Raw genomic sequence first — 21,107 nt, 5'->3', positions numbered from 1 at the left:
AAATATCCACTTGCAGATTCTACCAAAAGAGTGTTTCCAAACTGCTGTATCAAAAGAATGGTTGAGCTCCGTTAGTTGAGGACACTCATCACAAACAAGCTTTTGAGAATGCTTCTGTCTAGATTTTATATGAAGATATTCCCGTTTCCAACGAACTCTTCACAGTTATCCAAATATCCACTAGCCGATTCTACAAAAAGAGTGTTTCCAAACTGCTGTATCAAAAGAAAGTTTGAACTCTGTAAGTAGAGAAAACACATCACAAAGAAGTTTCTGAGAATGCTTCTGTCTAGATTTTATATGAAGATATTCCCGTTTCCAACGAAATCTTCAAAGTTATCCAAATATCCACTTGCAGATTCTACAAGAGTGTTTCCAAACTACTGTATCAACAGAAAGGTTCAACTCTGGTAACTGAGTACACACATCCCGATTAAGTTTCTGAGAATCTTTCTGTCTCTTTTTTAGGGGAAGATATTTCTGTTTTCACCGTAGGCTTGAATTCGCTCAAAATGTCCACTTCCAGATACTACAAAGGAGTGTTTCAAACCTGGTCTACGAAAGGGAATGTTAAGCTCTGTGACTTGAATGCAGATATCACAAAGCAGTTTCTGACAGTGCTTCTGTCTAGATTTTAGATGAAGATATTCCCGTTTCCAACGAAATCGTTAGAGCTATCCAAATATCCACTTACAGATTCTACAAAAAGAGAGTTTCCAAACTGCTCTATTTAAAGAAAGGTTGAACTCTGTTAGTTGAGGACGCACACCACAAAGAAGTTTCTGAGAATGCTTTTGTCTAGATTTTATATGAAGATATTCCCGTTTCCAACGAAATCTTTAGAGGTATTCAAATATCCACTTACAGATTCTACAAAAAGAGAGTATCCAAACTGCTGTATCAAAAGAATGGTTGAACTCTGTTAGTTGAGGACACTCATCACAAAGAAGCTTCTCAGAATGCTTTTGTCTAGATTTTATATGAAGATATTCCCGTTTCCAACGAAATCTTCGCAGTTATCCAAATATCCACTTGCAGATTCTACCAAAAGAGTGTTTCCAAACTGCTGTATCAAAAGGATGGTTGAGCTCCGTTAGTTGAGGACACTCATCACAAACAAGCTTTTGAGAATTCTTCTGTCTAGATTTTATATGAAGATATTCCCGTTTCCAACGAAATCTTCACTGTTATCCAAATATCCACTTGCCGAATCTACAAAAAGAGTGTTTCCAAACTGCTGTATCAAAAGAAAGTTTGAACTCTGTAAGTAGAGAAAACACATCACAAAGAAGTTTCTGAGAATGCTTCTGTCTAGATTTTATATGAAGATATTCCCGTTTCCAACGAACTCTTCACTGTTATCCAAATATCCACTTGCCGATTCTACAAAAAGAGTGTTTCCAAACTGCTGTATCGAAAGACAGTTTGAACTCTGTAAGTAGAGAAAACACATCACAAAGAAGTTTCTGAGAATGCTTCTGTCTAGATTTTATATGAAGATATTCCCGTTTCCAACGAAATCTTCAAAGTTATCCAAATATCCACTTGCAGATTCTACAAAAAGTGTGTTTCCAAACTACTGTATCAACAGAAAGGTTCAACTCTGGTAACTGAGTACACACATCCCGATTAAGTTTCTGAGAATCTTTCTGTCTCTTTTTTATGGGAAGATATTTCTGTTTTCACCATAGGCCTGAATTCGCTCAAAATGTCCTCTTCCAGATACTACAAAAAGAGTGTTTCAAACCTGGTCTATGAAAGGGAATGTTCAGCTCTGTGACTTGAATGCAGATATCACAAAGCAGTTTCTGACAGTGCTTCTGTCTAGATTTTAGATGAAGATATTCCCGTTTCCAATGAAATCGTTAGAGCTATCCAAATATCCACTTACAGATTCTACAAAAAGAGAGTTTCCAAACTGCTCTATTTAAAGAAAGGTTGAACTCTGTTAGTTGAGGACGCACACCACAAAGAAGTTTCTGAGAATGCTTTTGTCTAGATTTTATATGAAGATATTCCCGTTTCCAACGAAATCTTTAGAGGTATAAAAATATCCAGTTACAGATTCTACAAAAAGAGAGTATCCAAACTGCTGTATCAAAAGAATGGTTGAACTCTGTTAGTTGAGGACACTCATCACAAGGAAGCTTCTGAGAATGCTTCTGTCTAGATTTTATTTGAAGATATTCCCGTTTCCAACGAAATCTTCACAGTTATCCAAATATCCACTTGCAGATTCTACCAAAAGAGTGTTTCCAAACTGCTGTATCAAAAGAATGGTTGAGCTCCGTTAGTTGAGGACACTCATCACAAACAAGCTTTTGAGAATGCTTCTGTCTAGATTTTATATGAAGATATTCCCGTTTCCAACGAACTCTTCACAGTTATCCAAATATCCACTAGCCGATTCTACAAAAAGAGTGTTTCCAAACTGCTGTATCAAAAGAAAGTTTGAACTCTGTAAGTAGAGAAAACACATCACAAAGAAGTTTCTGAGAATGCTTCTGTCTAGATTTTATATGAAGATATTCCCGTTTCCAACGAAATCTTCAAAGTTATCCAAATATCCACTTGCAGATTCTACAAAAAGAGTGTTTCCAAACTACTGTATCAACAGAAAGGTTCAACTCTGGTAACTGAGTACACACATCCCGATTCAGTTTCTGAGAATCTTTCTGTCTCTTTTTTATGGGAAGATATTTCTGTTTTCACCATAGGCCTGAATTCGCTCAAAATGTCCTCTTCCAGATACTACAAAAAGAGTGTTTCAAACCTGGTCTATGAAAGGGAATGTTCAGCTCTGTGACTTGAATGCAGATATCACAAAGCAGTTTCTGACAGTGCTTCTGTCTAGATTTTAGATGAAGATATTCCCGTTTCCAATGAAATCGTTAGAGCTATCCAAATATCCACTTACAGATTCTACAAAAAGAGAGTTTCCAAACTGCTCTATTTAAAGAAAGGTTGAACTCTGTTAGTTGAGGACGCACACCACAAAGAAGTTTCTGAGAATGCTTTTGTCTAGATTTTATATGAAGATATTCCCGTTTCCAACGAAATCTTTAGAGGTATAAAAATATCCAGTTACAGATTCTACAAAAAGAGAGTATCCAAACTGCTGTATCAAAAGAATGGTTGAACTCTGTTAGTTGAGGACACTCATCACAAGGAAGCTTCTGAGAATGCTTCTGTCTAGATTTTATATGAAGATATTCCCGTTTCCAACGAAATCTTCACAGTTATCCAAATATCCACTTGCAGATTCTACCAAAAGAGTGTTTCCAAACTGCTGTATCAAAAGAATGGTTGAGCTCCGTTAGTTGAGGACACTCATCACAAACAAGCTTTTGAGAATGCTTCTGTCTAGATTTTATATGAAGATATTCCCGTTTCCAACGAACTCTTCACAGTTATCCAAATATCCACTAGCCGATTCTACAAAAAGAGTGTTTCCAAACTGCTGTATCAAAAGAAAGTTTGAACTCTGTAAGTAGAGAAAACACATCACAAAGAAGTTTCTGAGAATGCTTCTGTCTAGATTTTATATGAAGATATTCCTGTTTCCAACGAAATCTTCAAAGTTATCCAAATATCCACTTGCAGATTCTACAAAAAGAGTGTTTCCAAATTACTGTATCAACAGAAAGGTTCAACTCTGGTAACTGAGTACACACATCCCGATTCAGTTTCTGAGAATCTTTCTGTCTCTTTTTTATGGGAAGATATTTCTGTTTTCCCATAGGCCTGAATTCGCTCAAAATGTCCTCTTCCAGATACTACAAAAAGAGTGTTTCAAACCTGGTCTATGAAAGGGAATGTTCAGCTCTGTGACTTGAATGCAGATATCACAAAGCAGTTTCTGACAGTGCTTCTGTCTAGATTTTAGATGAAGATATTCCCGTTTCCAACGAAATCGTTAGAGCTATCCAAATATCCACTTACAGATTCTACAAAAAGAGAGTTTCCAAACTGCTCTATTTAAAGAAAGGTTGAACTCTGTTAGTTGAGGACGCACACCACAAAGAAGTTTCTGAGAATGCTTTTGTCTAGATTTTATATGAAGATATTCCCGTTTCCAACGAAATCTTTAGAGGTATTCAAATATCCACTTACAGATTCTACAAAAAGAGAGTATCCAAACTGCTGTATCAAAAGAATGGTTGAACTCTGTTAGTTGAGGACACTCATCACAAAGAAGCTTCTCAGAATGCTTTTGTCTAGATTTTATATGAAGATATTCCCGTTTCCAATGAAATCGTTAGAGCTATCCAAATATCCACTTACAGATTCTACAAAAAGAGAGTTTCCAAACTGCTCTATTTAAAGAAAGGTTGAACTCTGTTAGTTGAGGACGCACACCACAAAGAAGTTTCTGAGAATGCTTTTGTCTAGATTTTATATGAAGATATTCCCGTTTCCAACGAAATCTTTAGAGGTATAAAAATATCCAGTTACAGATTCTACAAAAAGAGAGTATCCAAACTGCTGTATCAAAAGAATGGTTGAACTCTGTTAGTTGAGGACACTCATCACAAGGAAGCTTCTGAGAATGCTTCTGTCTAGATTTTATATGAAGATATTCCCGTTTCCAACGAAATCTTCACAGTTATCCAAATATCCACTTGCAGATTCTACCAAAAGAGTGTTTCCAAACTGCTGTATCAAAAGAATGGTTGAGCTCCGTTAGTTGAGGACACTCATCACAAACAAGCTTTTGAGAATGCTTCTGTCTAGATTTTATATGAAGATATTCCCGTTTCCAACGAACTCTTCACAGTTATCCAAATATCCACTAGCCGATTCTACAAAAAGAGTGTTTCCAAACTGCTGTATCAAAAGAAAGTTTGAACTCTGTAAGTAGAGAAAACACATCACAAAGAAGTTTCTGAGAATGCTTCTGTCTAGATTTTATATGAAGATATTCCCGTTTCCAACGAAATCTTCAAAGTTATCCAAATATCCACTTGCAGATTCTACAAGAGTGTTTCCAAACTACTGTATCAACAGAAAGGTTCAACTCTGGTAACTGAGTACACACATCCCGATTAAGTTTCTGAGAATCTTTCTGTCTCTTTTTTAGGGGAAGATATTTCTGTTTTCACCGTAGGCTTGAATTCGCTCAAAATGTCCACTTCCAGATACTACAAAGGAGTGTTTCAAACCTGGTCTACGAAAGGGAATGTTAAGCTCTGTGACTTGAATGCAGATATCACAAAGCAGTTTCTGACAGTGCTTCTGTCTAGATTTTAGATGAAGATATTCCCGTTTCCAACGAAATCGTTAGAGCTATCCAAATATCCACTTACAGATTCTACAAAAAGAGAGTTTCCAAACTGCTCTATTTAAAGAAAGGTTGAACTCTGTTAGTTGAGGACGCACACCACAAAGAAGTTTCTGAGAATGCTTTTGTCTAGATTTTATATGAAGATATTCCCGTTTCCAACGAAATCTTTAGAGGTATTCAAATATCCACTTACAGATTCTACAAAAAGAGAGTATCCAAACTGCTGTATCAAAAGAATGGTTGAACTCTGTTAGTTGAGGACACTCATCACAAAGAAGCTTCTCAGAATGCTTTTGTCTAGATTTTATATGAAGATATTCCCGTTTCCAACGAAATCTTCGCAGTTATCCAAATATCCACTTGCAGATTCTACCAAAAGAGTGTTTCCAAACTGCTGTATCAAAAGGATGGTTGAGCTCCGTTAGTTGAGGACACTCATCACAAACAAGCTTTTGAGAATTCTTCTGTCTAGATTTTATATGAAGATATTCCCGTTTCCAACGAAATCTTCACTGTTATCCAAATATCCACTTGCCGAATCTACAAAAAGAGTGTTTCCAAACTGCTGTATCAAAAGAAAGTTTGAACTCTGTAAGTAGAGAAAACACATCACAAAGAAGTTTCTGAGAATGCTTCTGTCTAGATTTTATATGAAGATATTCCCGTTTCCAACGAACTCTTCACTGTTATCCAAATATCCACTTGCCGATTCTACAAAAAGAGTGTTTCCAAACTGCTGTATCGAAAGAAAGTTTGAACTCTGTAAGTAGAGAAAACACATCACAAAGAAGTTTCTGAGAATGGTTCTGTCTAGATTTTATATGAAGATATTCCCGTTTCCAACGAAATCTTCAAAGTTATCCAAATATCCACTTGCAGATTCTACAAAAAGTGTGTTTCCAAACTACTGTATCAACAGAAAGGTTCAACTCTGGTAACTGAGTACACACATCCCGATTAAGTTTCTGAGAATCTTTCTGTCTCTTTTTTATGGGAAGATATTTCTGTTTTCACCATAGGCCTGAATTCGCTCAAAATGTCCTCTTCCAGATACTACAAAAAGAGTGTTTCAAACCTGGTCTATGAAAGGGAATGTTCAGCTCTGTGACTTGAATGCAGATATCACAAAGCAGTTTCTGACAGTGCTTCTGTCTAGATTTTAGATGAAGATATTCCCGTTTCCAACGAAATCGTTAGAGCTATCCAAATATCCACTTACAGATTCTACAAAAAGAGAGTTTCCAAACTGCTCTATTTAAAGAAAGGTTGAACTCTGTTAGTTGAGGACGCACACCACAAAGAAGTTTCTGAGAATGCTTTTGTCTAGATTTTATATGAAGATATTCCCGTTTCCAACGAAATCTTTAGAGGTATAAAAATATCCAGTTACAGATTCTACAAAAAGAGAGTATCCAAACTGCTGTATCAAAAGAATGGTTGAACTCTGTTAGTTGAGGACACTCATCACAAGGAAGCTTCTGAGAATGCTTCTGTCTAGATTTTATATGAAGATATTCCCGTTTCCAACGAAATCTTCACAGTTATCCAAATATCCACTTGCAGATTCTACCAAAAGAGTGTTTCCAAACTGCTGTATCAAAAGAATGGTTGAGCTCCGTTAGTTGAGGACACTCATCACAAACAAGCTTTTGAGAATGCTTCTGTCTAGATTTTATATGAAGATATTCCCGTTTCCAACGAACTCTTCACAGTTATCCAAATATCCACTAGCCGATTCTACAAAAAGAGTGTTTCCAAACTGCTGTATCAAAAGAAAGTTTGAACTCTGTAAGTAGAGAAAACACATCACAAAGAAGTTTCTGAGAATGCTTCTGTCTAGATTTTATATGAAGATATTCCCGTTTCCAACGAAATCTTCAAAGTTATCCAAATATCCACTTGCAGATTCTACAAAAAGAGTGTTTCCAAACTACTGTATCAACAGAAAGGTTCAACTCTGGTAACTGAGTACACACATCCCGATTCAGTTTCTGAGAATCTTTCTGTCTCTTTTTTATGGGAAGATATTTCTGTTTTCACCATAGGCCTGAATTCGCTCAAAATGTCCTCTTCCAGATACTACAAAAAGAGTGTTTCAAACCTGGTCTATGAAAGGGAATGTTCAGCTCTGTGACTTGAATGCAGATATCACAAAGCAGTTTCTGACAGTGCTTCTGTCTAGATTTTAGATGAAGATATTCCCGTTTCCAATGAAATCGTTAGAGCTATCCAAATATCCACTTACAGATTCTACAAAAAGAGAGTTTCCAAACTGCTCTATTTAAAGAAAGGTTGAACTCTGTTAGTTGAGGACGCACACCACAAAGAAGTTTCTGAGAATGCTTTTGTCTAGATTTTATATGAAGATATTCCCGTTTCCAACGAAATCTTTAGAGGTATAAAAATATCCAGTTACAGATTCTACAAAAAGAGAGTATCCAAACTGCTGTATCAAAAGAATGGTTGAACTCTGTTAGTTGAGGACACTCATCACAAGGAAGCTTCTGAGAATGCTTCTGTCTAGATTTTATATGAAGATATTCCCGTTTCCAACGAAATCTTCACAGTTATCCAAATATCCACTTGCAGATTCTACCAAAAGAGTGTTTCCAAACTGCTGTATCAAAAGAATGGTTGAGCTCCGTTAGTTGAGGACACTCATCACAAACAAGCTTTTGAGAATGCTTCTGTCTAGATTTTATATGAAGATATTCCCGTTTCCAACGAACTCTTCACAGTTATCCAAATATCCACTAGCCGATTCTACAAAAAGAGTGTTTCCAAACTGCTGTATCAAAAGAAAGTTTGAACTCTGTAAGTAGAGAAAACACATCACAAAGAAGTTTCTGAGAATGCTTCTGTCTAGATTTTATATGAAGATATTCCCGTTTCCAACGAAATCTTCAAAGTTATCCAAATATCCACTTGCAGATTCTACAAGAGTGTTTCCAAACTACTGTATCAACAGAAAGGTTCAACTCTGGTAACTGAGTACACACATCCCGATTAAGTTTCTGAGAATCTTTCTGTCTCTTTTTTAGGGGAAGATATTTCTGTTTTCACCGTAGGCTTGAATTCGCTCAAAATGTCCACTTCCAGATACTACAAAGGAGTGTTTCAAACCTGGTCTACGAAAGGGAATGTTAAGCTCTGTGACTTGAATGCAGATATCACAAAGCAGTTTCTGACAGTGCTTCTGTCTAGATTTTAGATGAAGATATTCCCGTTTCCAACGAAATCGTTAGAGCTATCCAAATATCCACTTACAGATTCTACAAAAAGAGAGTTTCCAAACTGCTCTATTTAAAGAAAGGTTGAACTCTGTTAGTTGAGGACGCACACCACAAAGAAGTTTCTGAGAATGCTTTTGTCTAGATTTTATATGAAGATATTCCCGTTTCCAACGAAATCTTTAGAGGTATTCAAATATCGACTTACAGATTCTACAAAAAGAGAGTATCCAAACTGCTGTATCAAAAGAATGGTTGAACTCTGTTAGTTGAGGACACTCATCACAAAGAAGCTTCTCAGAATGCTTTTGTCTAGATTTTATATGAAGATATTCCCGTTTCCAACGAAATCTTCGCAGTTATCCAAATATCCACTTGCAGATTCTACCAAAAGAGTGTTTCCAAACTGCTGTATCAAAAGGATGGTTGAGCTCCGTTAGTTGAGGACACTCATCACAAACAAGCTTTTGAGAATTCTTCTGTCTAGATTTTATATGAAGATATTCCCGTTTCCAACGAAATCTTCACTGTTATCCAAATATCCACTTGCCGAATCTACAAAAAGAGTGTTTCCAAACTGCTGTATCAAAAGAAAGTTTGAGCTCTGTAAGTAGAGAAAACACATCACAAAGAAGTTTCTGAGAATGCTTCTGTCTAGATTTTATATGAAGATATTCCCGTTTCCAACGAACTCTTCACTGTTATCCAAATATCCACTTGCCGATTCTACAAAAAGAGTGTTTCCAAACTGCTGTATCGAAAGAAAGTTTGAACTCTGTAAGTAGAGAAAACACATCACAAAGAAGTTTCTGAGAATGGTTCTGTCTAGATTTTATATGAAGATATTCCCGTTTCCAACGAAATCTTCAAAGTTATCCAAATATCCACTTGCAGATTCTACAAAAAGTGTGTTTCCAAACTACTGTATCAACAGAAAGGTTCAACTCTGGTAACTGAGTACACACATCCCGATTAAGTTTCTGAGAATCTTTCTGTCTCTTTTTTATGGGAAGATATTTCTGTTTTCACCATAGGCCTGAATTCGCTCAAAATGTCCTCTTCCAGATACTACAAAAAGAGTGTTTCAAACCTGGTCTATGAAAGGGAATGTTCAGCTCTGTGACTTGAATGCAGATATCACAAAGCAGTTTCTGACAGTGCTTCTGTCTAGATTTTAGATGAAGATATTCCCGTTTCCAATGAAATCGTTAGAGCTATCCAAATATCCACTTACAGATTCTACAAAAAGAGAGTTTCCAAACTGCTCTATTTAAAGAAAGGTTGAACTCTGTTAGTTGAGGACGCACACCACAAAGAAGTTTCTGAGAATGCTTTTGTCTAGATTTTATATGAAGATATTCCCGTTTCCAACGAAATCTTTAGAGGTATAAAAATATCCAGTTACAGATTCTACAAAAAGAGAGTATCCAAACTGCTGTATCAAAAGAATGGTTGAACTCTGTTAGTTGAGGACACTCATCACAAGAAAGCTTCTGAGAATGCTTCTGTCTAGATTTTATATGAAGATATTCCCGTTTCCAACGAAATCTTCACAGTTATCCAAATATCCACTTGCAGATTCTACCAAAAGAGTGTTTCCAAACTGCTGTATCAAAAGAATGGTTGAGCTCCGTTAGTTGAGGACACTCATCACAAACAAGCTTTTGAGAATGCTTCTGTCTAGATTTTATATGAAGATATTCCCGTTTCCAACGAACTCTTCACAGTTATCCAAATATCCACTAGCCGATTCTACAAAAAGAGTGTTTCCAAACTGCTGTATCAAAAGAAAGTTTGAACTCTGTAAGTAGAGAAAACACATCACAAAGAAGTTTCTGAGAATGCTTCTGTCTAGATTTTATATGAAGATATTCCCGTTTCCAACGAAATCTTCAAAGTTATCCAAATATCCACTTGCAGATTCTACAAAAAGAGTGTTTCCAAACTACTGTATCAACAGAAAGGTTCAACTCTGGTAACTGAGTACACACATCCCGATTCAGTTTCTGAGAATCTTTCTGTCTCTTTTTTAGGGGAAGATATTTCTGTTTTCACCGTAGGCTTGAATTCGCTCAAAATGTCCACTTCCAGATACTACAAAGGAGTGTTTCAAACCTGGTCTACGAAAGGGAATGTTAAGCTCTGTGACTTGAATGCAGATATCACAAAGCAGTTTCTGACAGTGCTTCTGTCTAGATTTTAGATGAAGATATTCCCGTTTCCAACGAAATCGTTAGAGCTATCCAAATATCCACTTACAGATTCTACAAAAAGAGAGTTTCCAAACTGCTCTATTTAAAGAAAGGTTGAACTCTGTTAGTTGAGGACGCACACCACAAAGAAGTTTCTGAGAATGCTTTTGTCTAGATTTTATATGAAGATATTCCCGTTTAGAACGAAATCTTTAGAGGTATTCAAATATCCACTTACAGATTCTACAAAAAGAGAGTATCCAAACTGCTGTATCAAAAGAATGGTTGAACTCTGTTAGTTGAGGACACTCATCACAAAGAAGCTTCTCAGAATGCTTTTGTCTAGATTTTATATGAAGATATTCCCGTTTCCAACGAAATCTTTAGAGGTATAAAAATATCCAGTTACAGATTCTACAAAAAGAGAGTATCCAAACTGCTGTATCAAAAGAATGGTTGAACTCTGTTAGTTGAGGACACTCATCACAAGGAAGCTTCTGAGAATGCTTCTGTCTAGATTTTATATGAAGATATTCCCGTTTCCAACGAAATCTTCACAGTTATCCAAATATCCACTTGCAGATTCTACCAAAAGAGTGTTTCCAAACTGCTGTATCAAAAGAATGGTTGAGCTCCGTTAGTTGAGGACACTCATCACAAACAAGCTTTTGAGAATGCTTCTGTCTAGATTTTATATGAAGATATTCCCGTTTCCAACGAACTCTTCACAGTTATCCAAATATCCACTAGCCGATTCTACAAAAAGAGTGTTTCCAAACTGCTGTATCAAAAGAAAGTTTGAACTCTGTAAGTAGAGAAAACACATCACAAAGAAGTTTCTGAGAATGCTTCTGTCTAGATTTTATATGAAGATATTCCCGTTTCCAACGAAATCTTCAAAGTTATCCAAATATCCACTTGCAGATTCTACAAGAGTGTTTCCAAACTACTGTATCAACAGAAAGGTTCAACTCTGGTAACTGAGTACACACATCCCGATTAAGTTTCTGAGAATCTTTCTGTCTCTTTTTTAGGGGAAGATATTTCTGTTTTCACCGTAGGCTTGAATTCGCTCAAAATGTCCACTTCCAGATACTACAAAGGAGTGTTTCAAACCTGGTCTACGAAAGGGAATGTTAAGCTCTGTGACTTGAATGCAGATATCACAAAGCAGTTTCTGACAGTGCTTCTGTCTAGATTTTAGATGAAGATATTCCCGTTTCCAACGAAATCGTTAGAGCTATCCAAATATCCACTTACAGATTCTACAAAAAGAGAGTTTCCAAACTGCTCTATTTAAAGAAAGGTTGAACTCTGTTAGTTGAGGACGCACACCACAAAGAAGTTTCTGAGAATGCTTTTGTCTAGATTTTATATGAAGATATTCCCGTTTCCAACGAAATCTTTAGAGGTATTCAAATATCGACTTACAGATTCTACAAAAAGAGAGTATCCAAACTGCTGTATCAAAAGAATGGTTGAACTCTGTTAGTTGAGGACACTCATCACAAAGAAGCTTCTCAGAATGCTTTTGTCTAGATTTTATATGAAGATATTCCCGTTTCCAACGAAATCTTCGCAGTTATCCAAATATCCACTTGCAGATTCTACCAAAAGAGTGTTTCCAAACTGCTGTATCAAAAGGATGGTTGAGCTCCGTTAGTTGAGGACACTCATCACAAACAAGCTTTTGAGAATTCTTCTGTCTAGATTTTATATGAAGATATTCCCGTTTCCAACGAAATCTTCACTGTTATCCAAATATCCACTTGCCGAATCTACAAAAAGAGTGTTTCCAAACTGCTGTATCAAAAGAAAGTTTGAGCTCTGTAAGTAGAGAAAACACATCACAAAGAAGTTTCTGAGAATGCTTCTGTCTAGATTTTATATGAAGATATTCCCGTTTCCAACGAACTCTTCACTGTTATCCAAATATCCACTTGCCGATTCTACAAAAAGAGTGTTTCCAAACTGCTGTATCGAAAGAAAGTTTGAACTCTGTAAGTAGAGAAAACACATCACAAAGAAGTTTCTGAGAATGGTTCTGTCTAGATTTTATATGAAGATATTCCCGTTTCCAACGAAATCTTCAAAGTTATCCAAATATCCACTTGCAGATTCTACAAAAAGTGTGTTTCCAAACTACTGTATCAACAGAAAGGTTCAACTCTGGTAACTGAGTACACACATCCCGATTAAGTTTCTGAGAATCTTTCTGTCTCTTTTTTATGGGAAGATATTTCTGTTTTCACCATAGGCCTGAATTCGCTCAAAATGTCCTCTTCCAGATACTACAAAAAGAGTGTTTCAAACCTGGTCTATGAAAGGGAATGTTCAGCTCTGTGACTTGAATGCAGATATCACAAAGCAGTTTCTGACAGTGCTTCTGTCTAGATTTTAGATGAAGATATTCCCGTTTCCAATGAAATCGTTAGAGCTATCCAAATATCCACTTACAGATTCTACAAAAAGAGAGTTTCCAAACTGCTCTATTTAAAGAAAGGTTGAACTCTGTTAGTTGATGACGCACACCACAAAGAAGTTTCTGAGAATGCTTTTGTCTAGATTTTATATGAAGATATTCCCGTTTCCAACGAAATCTTTAGAGGTATAAAAATATCCAGTTACAGATTCTACAAAAAGAGAGTATCCAAACTGCTGTATCAAAAGAATGGTTGAACTCTGTTAGTTGAGGACACTCATCACAAGAAAGCTTCTGAGAATGCTTCTGTCTAGATTTTATATGAAGATATTCCCGTTTCCAACGAAATCTTCACAGTTATCCAAATATCCACTTGCAGATTCTACCAAAAGAGTGTTTCCAAACTGCTGTATCAAAAGAATGGTTGAGCTCCGTTAGTTGAGGACACTCATCACAAACAAGCTTTTGAGAATGCTTCTGTCTAGATTTTATATGAAGATATTCCCGTTTCCAACGAACTCTTCACAGTTATCCAAATATCCACTAGCCGATTCTACAAAAAGAGTGTTTCCAAACTGCTGTATCAAAAGAAAGTTTGAACTCTGTAAGTAGAGAAAACACATCACAAAGAAGTTTCTGAGAATGCTTCTGTCTAGATTTTATATGAAGATATTCCCGTTTCCAACGAAATCTTCAAAGTTATCCAAATATCCACTTGCAGATTCTACAAAAAGAGTGTTTCCAAACTACTGTATCAACAGAAAGGTTCAACTCTGGTAACTGAGTACACACATCCCGATTAAGTTTCTGAGAATCTTTCTGTCTCTTTTTTAGGGGAAGATATTTCTGTTTTCACCGTAGGCTTGAATTCGCTCAAAATGTCCACTTCCAGATACTACAAAGGAGTGTTTCAAACCTGGTCTACGAAAGGGAATGTTAAGCTCTGTGACTTGAATGCAGATATCACAAAGCAGTTTCTGACAGTGCTTCTGTCTAGATTTTAGATGAAGATATTCCCGTTTCCAACGAAATCGTTAGAGCTATCCAAATATCCACTTACAGATTCTACAAAAAGAGAGTTTCCAAACTGCTCTATTTAAAGAAAGGTTGAACTCTGTTAGTTGAGGACGCACACCACAAAGAAGTTTCTGAGAATGCTTTTGTCTAGATTTTATATGAAGATATTCCCGTTTAGAACGAAATCTTTAGAGGTATTCAAATATCCACTTACAGATTCTACAAAAAGAGAGTATCCAAACTGCTGTATCAAAAGAATGGTTGAACTCTGTTAGTTGAGGACACTCATCACAAAGAAGCTTCTCAGAATGCTTTTGTCTAGATTTTATATGAAGATATTCCCGTTTCCAACGAAATCTTCGCAGTTATCCAAATATCCACTTGCAGATTCTACCAAAAGAGTGTTTCCAAACTGCTGTATCAAAAGGATGGTTGAGCTCCGTTAGTTGAGGACACTCATCACAAACAAGCTTTTGAGAATGCTTCTGTCTAGATTTTATATGAAGATATTCCCGTTTCCAACGAAATCTTCACTGTTATCCAAATATCCACTTGCCGATTCTACCAAAAGAGTGTTTCCAAACTGCTGTATCAAAAGAAAGTTTGAACTCTGTAAGTAGAGAAAACACATCACAAAGAAGTTTCTGAGAATGCTTCTGTCTAGATTTTATATGAAGATATTCCCGTTTCCAACGAACTCTTCACTGTTATCCAAATATCCACTTGCCGATTCTACAAAAAGAGTGTTTCCAAACTGCTGTATCGAAAGAAAGTTTGAACTCTGTAAGTAGAGAAAACACATCACAAAGAAGTTTCTGAGAATGCTTCTGTCTAGATTTTATATGAAGATATTCCCGTTTCCAACGAAATCTTCAAAGTTATCAAAATATCCACTTGCCGATTCTACAAAAAGAGTGTTTCCAAACTGCTGTATCGAAAGAAAGTTTGAACTCTGTAAGTAGAGAAAACACATCACAAAGAAGTTTCTGAGAATGCTTCTGTCTAGATTTTATATGAAGATTTTCCCGTTTCCAACGAAATCTTCAAAGTTATCCAAATATCCACTTGCAGATTCTACAAAAAGAGTGTTTCCGAACTACTGTATAAACAGAAGGGTTCAACTCTGGTAACTGAGTACACACATCCCGATTAAGTTTCTGAGAATCTTTCTGTCTCTTTTTTATGGGAAGATATTTCTGTTTTCACCGTAGGCCTGAATTCGCTCAAAATGTCCTCTTCCAGATACTACAAAAAGAGTGTTTCAAACCTGGTCTATGAAAGGGAATGTTCACCTCTGTGACTTGAATGCAGATATCACAAAGCAGTTTCTGACAGTGCTTCTGTCTAGATTTTAGATGAAGATATTCCCGTTTCCAACGAAATCGTAAGAGCTATCCAAATATCCACTTACAGATTCAACAAAAAGAGAGTTTCCAAACTGCTCCATATAAAGAAAAGTTGAACTCTGTTAGTTGAGGACGCACACCACAAAGAAGGTTCTGAGAATGCTTTTGTCTAGATTTTATATGAAGATATTCCCGTTTCCAAAGAAATCTTTAGAGGTATCCAAATATCCAGTTACAGATTCTACAAAAGGAGAGTATCCAAACGGCTGTATCAAAAGAATGGTTGAACTCTGTTAGTTGAGGACACTCATCACAAAGAAGTTTCTGAGAATGCTTCTGTCTAGATTTTATATGAAGATATTCCCGTTTCCAACGAAATCTTCACAGTTATACAAATATCCACTTGCAGATTCTACAAAAAGAGTGTTTCCAAACTGCTGTATCAAAAGAATGGTTGAGCTCCGTTAGTTGAGGACACTCATCACAAACAAGCTTTTGAGAATGCTTCTGTCTAGATTTTATATGAAGATATTCCCGTTTCCAACGAACTCTTCACTGTTATCCAAATATCCACTTGCCGATTCTACAAAAAGAGTGTTTCCAAACTGCTGTATCGAAAGAAAGTTTGAACTCTGTAAGTAGAGAAAACACATCACAAAGAAGTTTCTGAGAATGATTCTGTCTAGATTTTATATGAAGATATTCCCGTTTCCAACGAAATCTTCACAGTTATCCAAATATCCACTTGCAGATTCTACAAAAAGAGTGTTTCCAAACTACTGTATCAACAGAAAGGTTCAACTCTGGTAACTGAGTACACACATCCCGATTAAGTTTCTGAGAATCTTTCTGTCTCTTTTTTATGGGAAGATATTTCTGTTTTCACCATAGGCCTGAATTCGCTCAAAATGTCCTCTTCCAGATACTACAAAAAGAGTGTTTCAAACCTGGTCTATGAAAGGGAATGTTCAGCTCTGTGACTTGAATGCAGATATCACAAAGCAGTTTCTGACAGTGCTTCTGTCTAGATTTTAGATGAAGATATTCCCGTTTCCAACGAAATCGTTAGAGCTATCCAAATATCCACTTACAGATTCTACAAAAAGAGAGTTTCCAAACTGCTCTATTTAAAGAAAGGTTGAACTCTGTTAGTTGAGGACGCACACCACAAAGAAGTTTCTGAGAATGCTTTTGTCTAGATTTTATATGAAGATATTCCCGTTTCCAACGAAATCTTTAGAGGTATAAAAATATCCAGTTACAGATTCTACAAAAAGAGAGTATCCAAACTGCTGTATCAAAAGAATGGTTGAACTCTGTTAGTTGAGGACACTCATCACAAGGAAGCTTCTGAGAATGCTTCTGTCTAGATTTTATATGAAGATATTCCCGTTTCCAACGAAATCTTCACAGTTATCCAAATATCCACTTGCAGATTCTACCAAAAGAGTGTTTCCAAACTGCTGTATCAAAAGAATGGTTGAGCTCCGTTAGTTGAGGACACTCATCACAAACAAGCTTTTGAGAATGCTTCTGTCTAGATTTTATATGAAGATATTCCCGTTTCCAACGAACTCTTCACAGTTATCCAAATATCCACTAGCCGATTCTACAAAAAGAGTGTTTCCAAACTGCTGTATCAAAAGAAAGTTTGAACTCTGTAAGTAGAGAAAACACATCACAAAGAAGTTTCTGAGAATGCTTCTGTCTAGATTTTATATGAAGATATTCCCGTTTCCAACGAAATCTTCAAAGTTATCCAAATATCCACTTGCAGATTCTACAAAAAGAGTGTTTCCAAACTACTGTATCAACAGAAAGGTTCAACTCTGGTAACTGAGTACACACATCCCGATTCAGTTTCTGAGAATCTTTCTGTCTCTTTTTTATGGGAAGATATTTCTGTTTTCACCATAGGCCTGAATTCGCTCAAAATGTCCTCTTCCAGATACTACAAAAAGAGTGTTTCAAACCTGGTCTATGAAAGGGAATGTTCAGCTCTGTGACTTGAATGCAGATATCACAAAGCAGTTTCTGACAGTGCTTCTGTCTAGATTTTAGATGAAGATATTCCCGTTTCCAATGAAATCGATAGAGCTATCCAAATATCCACTTACAGATTCTACAAAAAGAGAGTTTCCAAACTGCTCTATTTAAAGAAAGGTTGAACTCTGTTAGTTGAGGACGCACACCACAAAGAAGTTTCTGAGAATGCTTTTGTCTAGATTTTATATGAAGATATTCCCGTTTCCAACGAAATCTTTAGAGGTATAAAAATATCCAGTTACAGATTCTACAAAAAGAGAGTATCCAAACTGCTGTATCAAAAGAATGGTTGAACTCTGTTAGTTGAGGACACTCATCACAAGGAAGCTTCTGAGAATGCTTCTGTCTAGATTTTATATGAAGATATTCCCGTTTCCAACGAAATCTTCACAGTTATCCAAATATCCACTTGCAGATTCTACCAAAAGAGTGTTTCCAAACTGCTGTATCAAAAGAATGGTTGAGCTCCGTTAGTTGAGGACACTCATCACAAACAAGCTTTTGAGAATGCTTCTGTCTAGATTTTATATGAAGATATTCCCGTTTCCAACGAACTCTTCACAGTTATCCAAATATCCACTAGCCGATTCTACAAAAAGAGTGTTTCCAAACTGCTGTATCAAAAGAAAGTTTGAACTCTGTAAGTAGAGAAAACACATCACAAAGAAGTTTCTGAGAATGCTTCTGTCTAGATTTTATATGAAGATATTCCCGTTTCCAACGAAATCTTCAAAGTTATCCAAATATACACTTGCAGATTCTACAAAAAGAGTGTTTCCAAACTACTGTATCAACAGAAAGGTTCAACTCTGGTAACTGAGTACACACATCCCGATTCAGTTTCTGAGAATCTTTCTGTCTCTTTTTTATGGGAAGATATTTCTGTTTTCACCATAGGCCTGAATTCGCTCAAAATGTCCTCTTCCAGATACTACAAAAAGAGTGTTTCAAACCTGGTCTATGAAAGGGAATGTTCAGCTCTGTGACTTGAATGCAGATATCACAAAGCAGTTTCTGACAGTGCTTCTGTCTAGATTTTAGATGAAGATATTCCCGTTTCCAACGAAATCGTTAGAGCTATCCAAATATCCACTTACAGATTCTACAAAAAGAGAGTTTCCAAACTGCTCTATTTAAAGAAAGGTTGAACTCTGTTAGTTGAGGACGCACACCACAAAGAAGTTTCTGAGAATGCTTTTGTCTAGATTTTATATGAAGATATTCCCGTTTCCAACGAAATCTTTAGAGGTATAAAAATATCCAGTTACAGATTCTACAAAAAGAGAGTATCCAAACTGCTGTATCAAAAGAATGGTTGAACTCTGTTAGTTGAGGACACTCATCACAAGGAAGCTTCTGAGAATGCTTCTGTCTAGATTTTATATGAAGATATTCCCGTTTCCAACGAAATCTTCACAGTTATCCAAATATCCACTTGCAGATTCTACCAAAAGAGTGTTTCCAAACTGCTGTATCAAAAGAATGGTTGAGCTCCGTTAGTTGAGGACACTCATCACAAACAAGCTTTTGAGAATGCTTCTGTCTAGATTTTATATGAAGATATTCCCGTTTCCAACGAACTCTTCACAGTTATCCAAATATCCACTAGCCGATTCTACAAAAAGAGTGTTTCCAAACTGCTGTATCAAAAGAAAGTTTGAACTCTGTAAGTAGAGAAAACACATCACAAAGAAGTTTCTGAGAATGCTTCTGTCTAGATTTTATATGAAGATATTCCCGTTTCCAACGAAATCTTCAAAGTTATCCAAATATCCACTTGCAGATTCTACAAGAGTGTTTCCAAACTACTGTATCAACAGAAAGGTTCAACTCTGGTAACTGAGTACACACATCCCGATTAAGTTTCTGAGAATCTTTCTGTCTCTTTTTTAGGGGAAGATATTTCTGTTTTCACTGTAGGCTTGAATTCGCTCAAAATGTCCACTTCCAGATACTACAAAGGAGTGTTTCAAACCTGGTCTACGAAAGGGAATGTTAAGCTCTGTGACTTGAATGCAGATATCACAAAGCAGTTTCTGACAGTGCTTCTGTCTAGATTTTAGATGAAGATATTCCCGTTTCCAACGAAATCGTTAGAGCTATCCAAATATCCACTTACAGATTCTACAAAAAGAGAGTTTCCAAACTGCTCTATTTAAAGAAAGGTTGAACTCTGTTAGTTGAGGACGCACACCACAAAGAAGTTTCTGAGAATGCTTTTGTCTAGATTTTATATGAAGATATTCCCGTTTCCAACGAAATCTTTAGAGGTATTCAAATATCCACTTACAGATTCTACAAAAAGAGAGTATCCAAACTGCTGTATCAAAAGAATGGTTGAACTCTGTTAGTTGAGGACACTCATCACAAAGAAGCTTCTGAGAATGCTTTTGTCTAGATTTTATATGAAGATATTCCCGTTTCCAACGAAATCTTCGCAGTTATCCAAATATCCACTTGCAGATTCTACCAAAAGAGTGTTTCCAAACTGCTGTATCAAAAGGATGGTTGAGCTCCGTTAGTTGAGGACACTCATCACAAACAAGCTTTTGAGAATTCTTCTGTCTAGATTTTATATGAAGATATTCCCGTTTCCAACGAAATCTTCACTGTTATCCAAATATCCACTTGCCGAATCTACAAAAAGAGTGTTTCCAAACTGCTGTATCAAAAGAAAGTTTGAACTCTGTAAGTAGAGAAAACACATCACAAAGAAGTTTCTGAGAATGCTTCTGTCTAGATTTTATATGAAGATATTCCCGTTTCCAACGAACTCTTCACTGTTATCCAAATATCCACTTGCCGATTCTACAAAAAGAGTGTTTCCAAACTGCTGTATCGAAAGAAAGTTTGAACTCTGTAAGTAGAGAAAACCCATCACAAAGAAGTTTCTGAGAATGCTTCTGTCTAGATTTTATATGAAGATATTCCCGTTTCCAACGAAATCTTCAAAGTTATCCAAATATCCACTTGCAGATTCTACAAAAAGTGTGTTTCCAAACTACTGTATCAACAGAAAGGTTCAACTCTGGTAACTGAGTACACACATCCCGATTAAGTTTCTGAGAATCTTTCTGTCTCTTTTTTATGGGAAGATATTTCTGTTTTCACCATAGGCCTGAATTCGCTCAAAATGTCCTCTTCCAGATACTACAAAAAGAGTGTTTCAAACCTGGTCTATGAAAGGGAATGTTCAGCTCTGTGACTTGAATGCAGATATCACAAAGCAGTTTCTGACAGTGCTTCTGTCTAGATTTTAGATGAAGATATTCCCGTTTCCAATGAAATCGTTAGAGCTATCCAAATATCCACTTACAGATTCTACAAAAAGAGAGTTTCCAAACTGCTCTATTTAAAGAAAGGTTGAACTCTGTTAGTTGAGGACGCACACCACAAAGAAGTTTCTGAGAATGCTTTTGTCTAGATTTTATATGAAGATATTCCCGTTTCCAACGAAATCTTTAGAGGTATAAAAATATCCAGTTACAGATTCTACAAAAAGAGAGTATCCAAACTGCTGTATCAAGAGAATGGTTGAACTCTGTTAGTTGAGGACACTCATCACAAGGA

The sequence above is a fragment of the Gorilla gorilla genome, chromosome 12 (genome assembly GCF_029281585.2).
Source record: "Gorilla gorilla gorilla isolate KB3781 chromosome 12, NHGRI_mGorGor1-v2.1_pri, whole genome shotgun sequence".
Classification (NCBI taxonomy): domain Eukaryota; kingdom Metazoa; phylum Chordata; class Mammalia; order Primates; family Hominidae; genus Gorilla; species Gorilla gorilla.
This window is presented reverse-complemented; position numbering follows the sequence as displayed.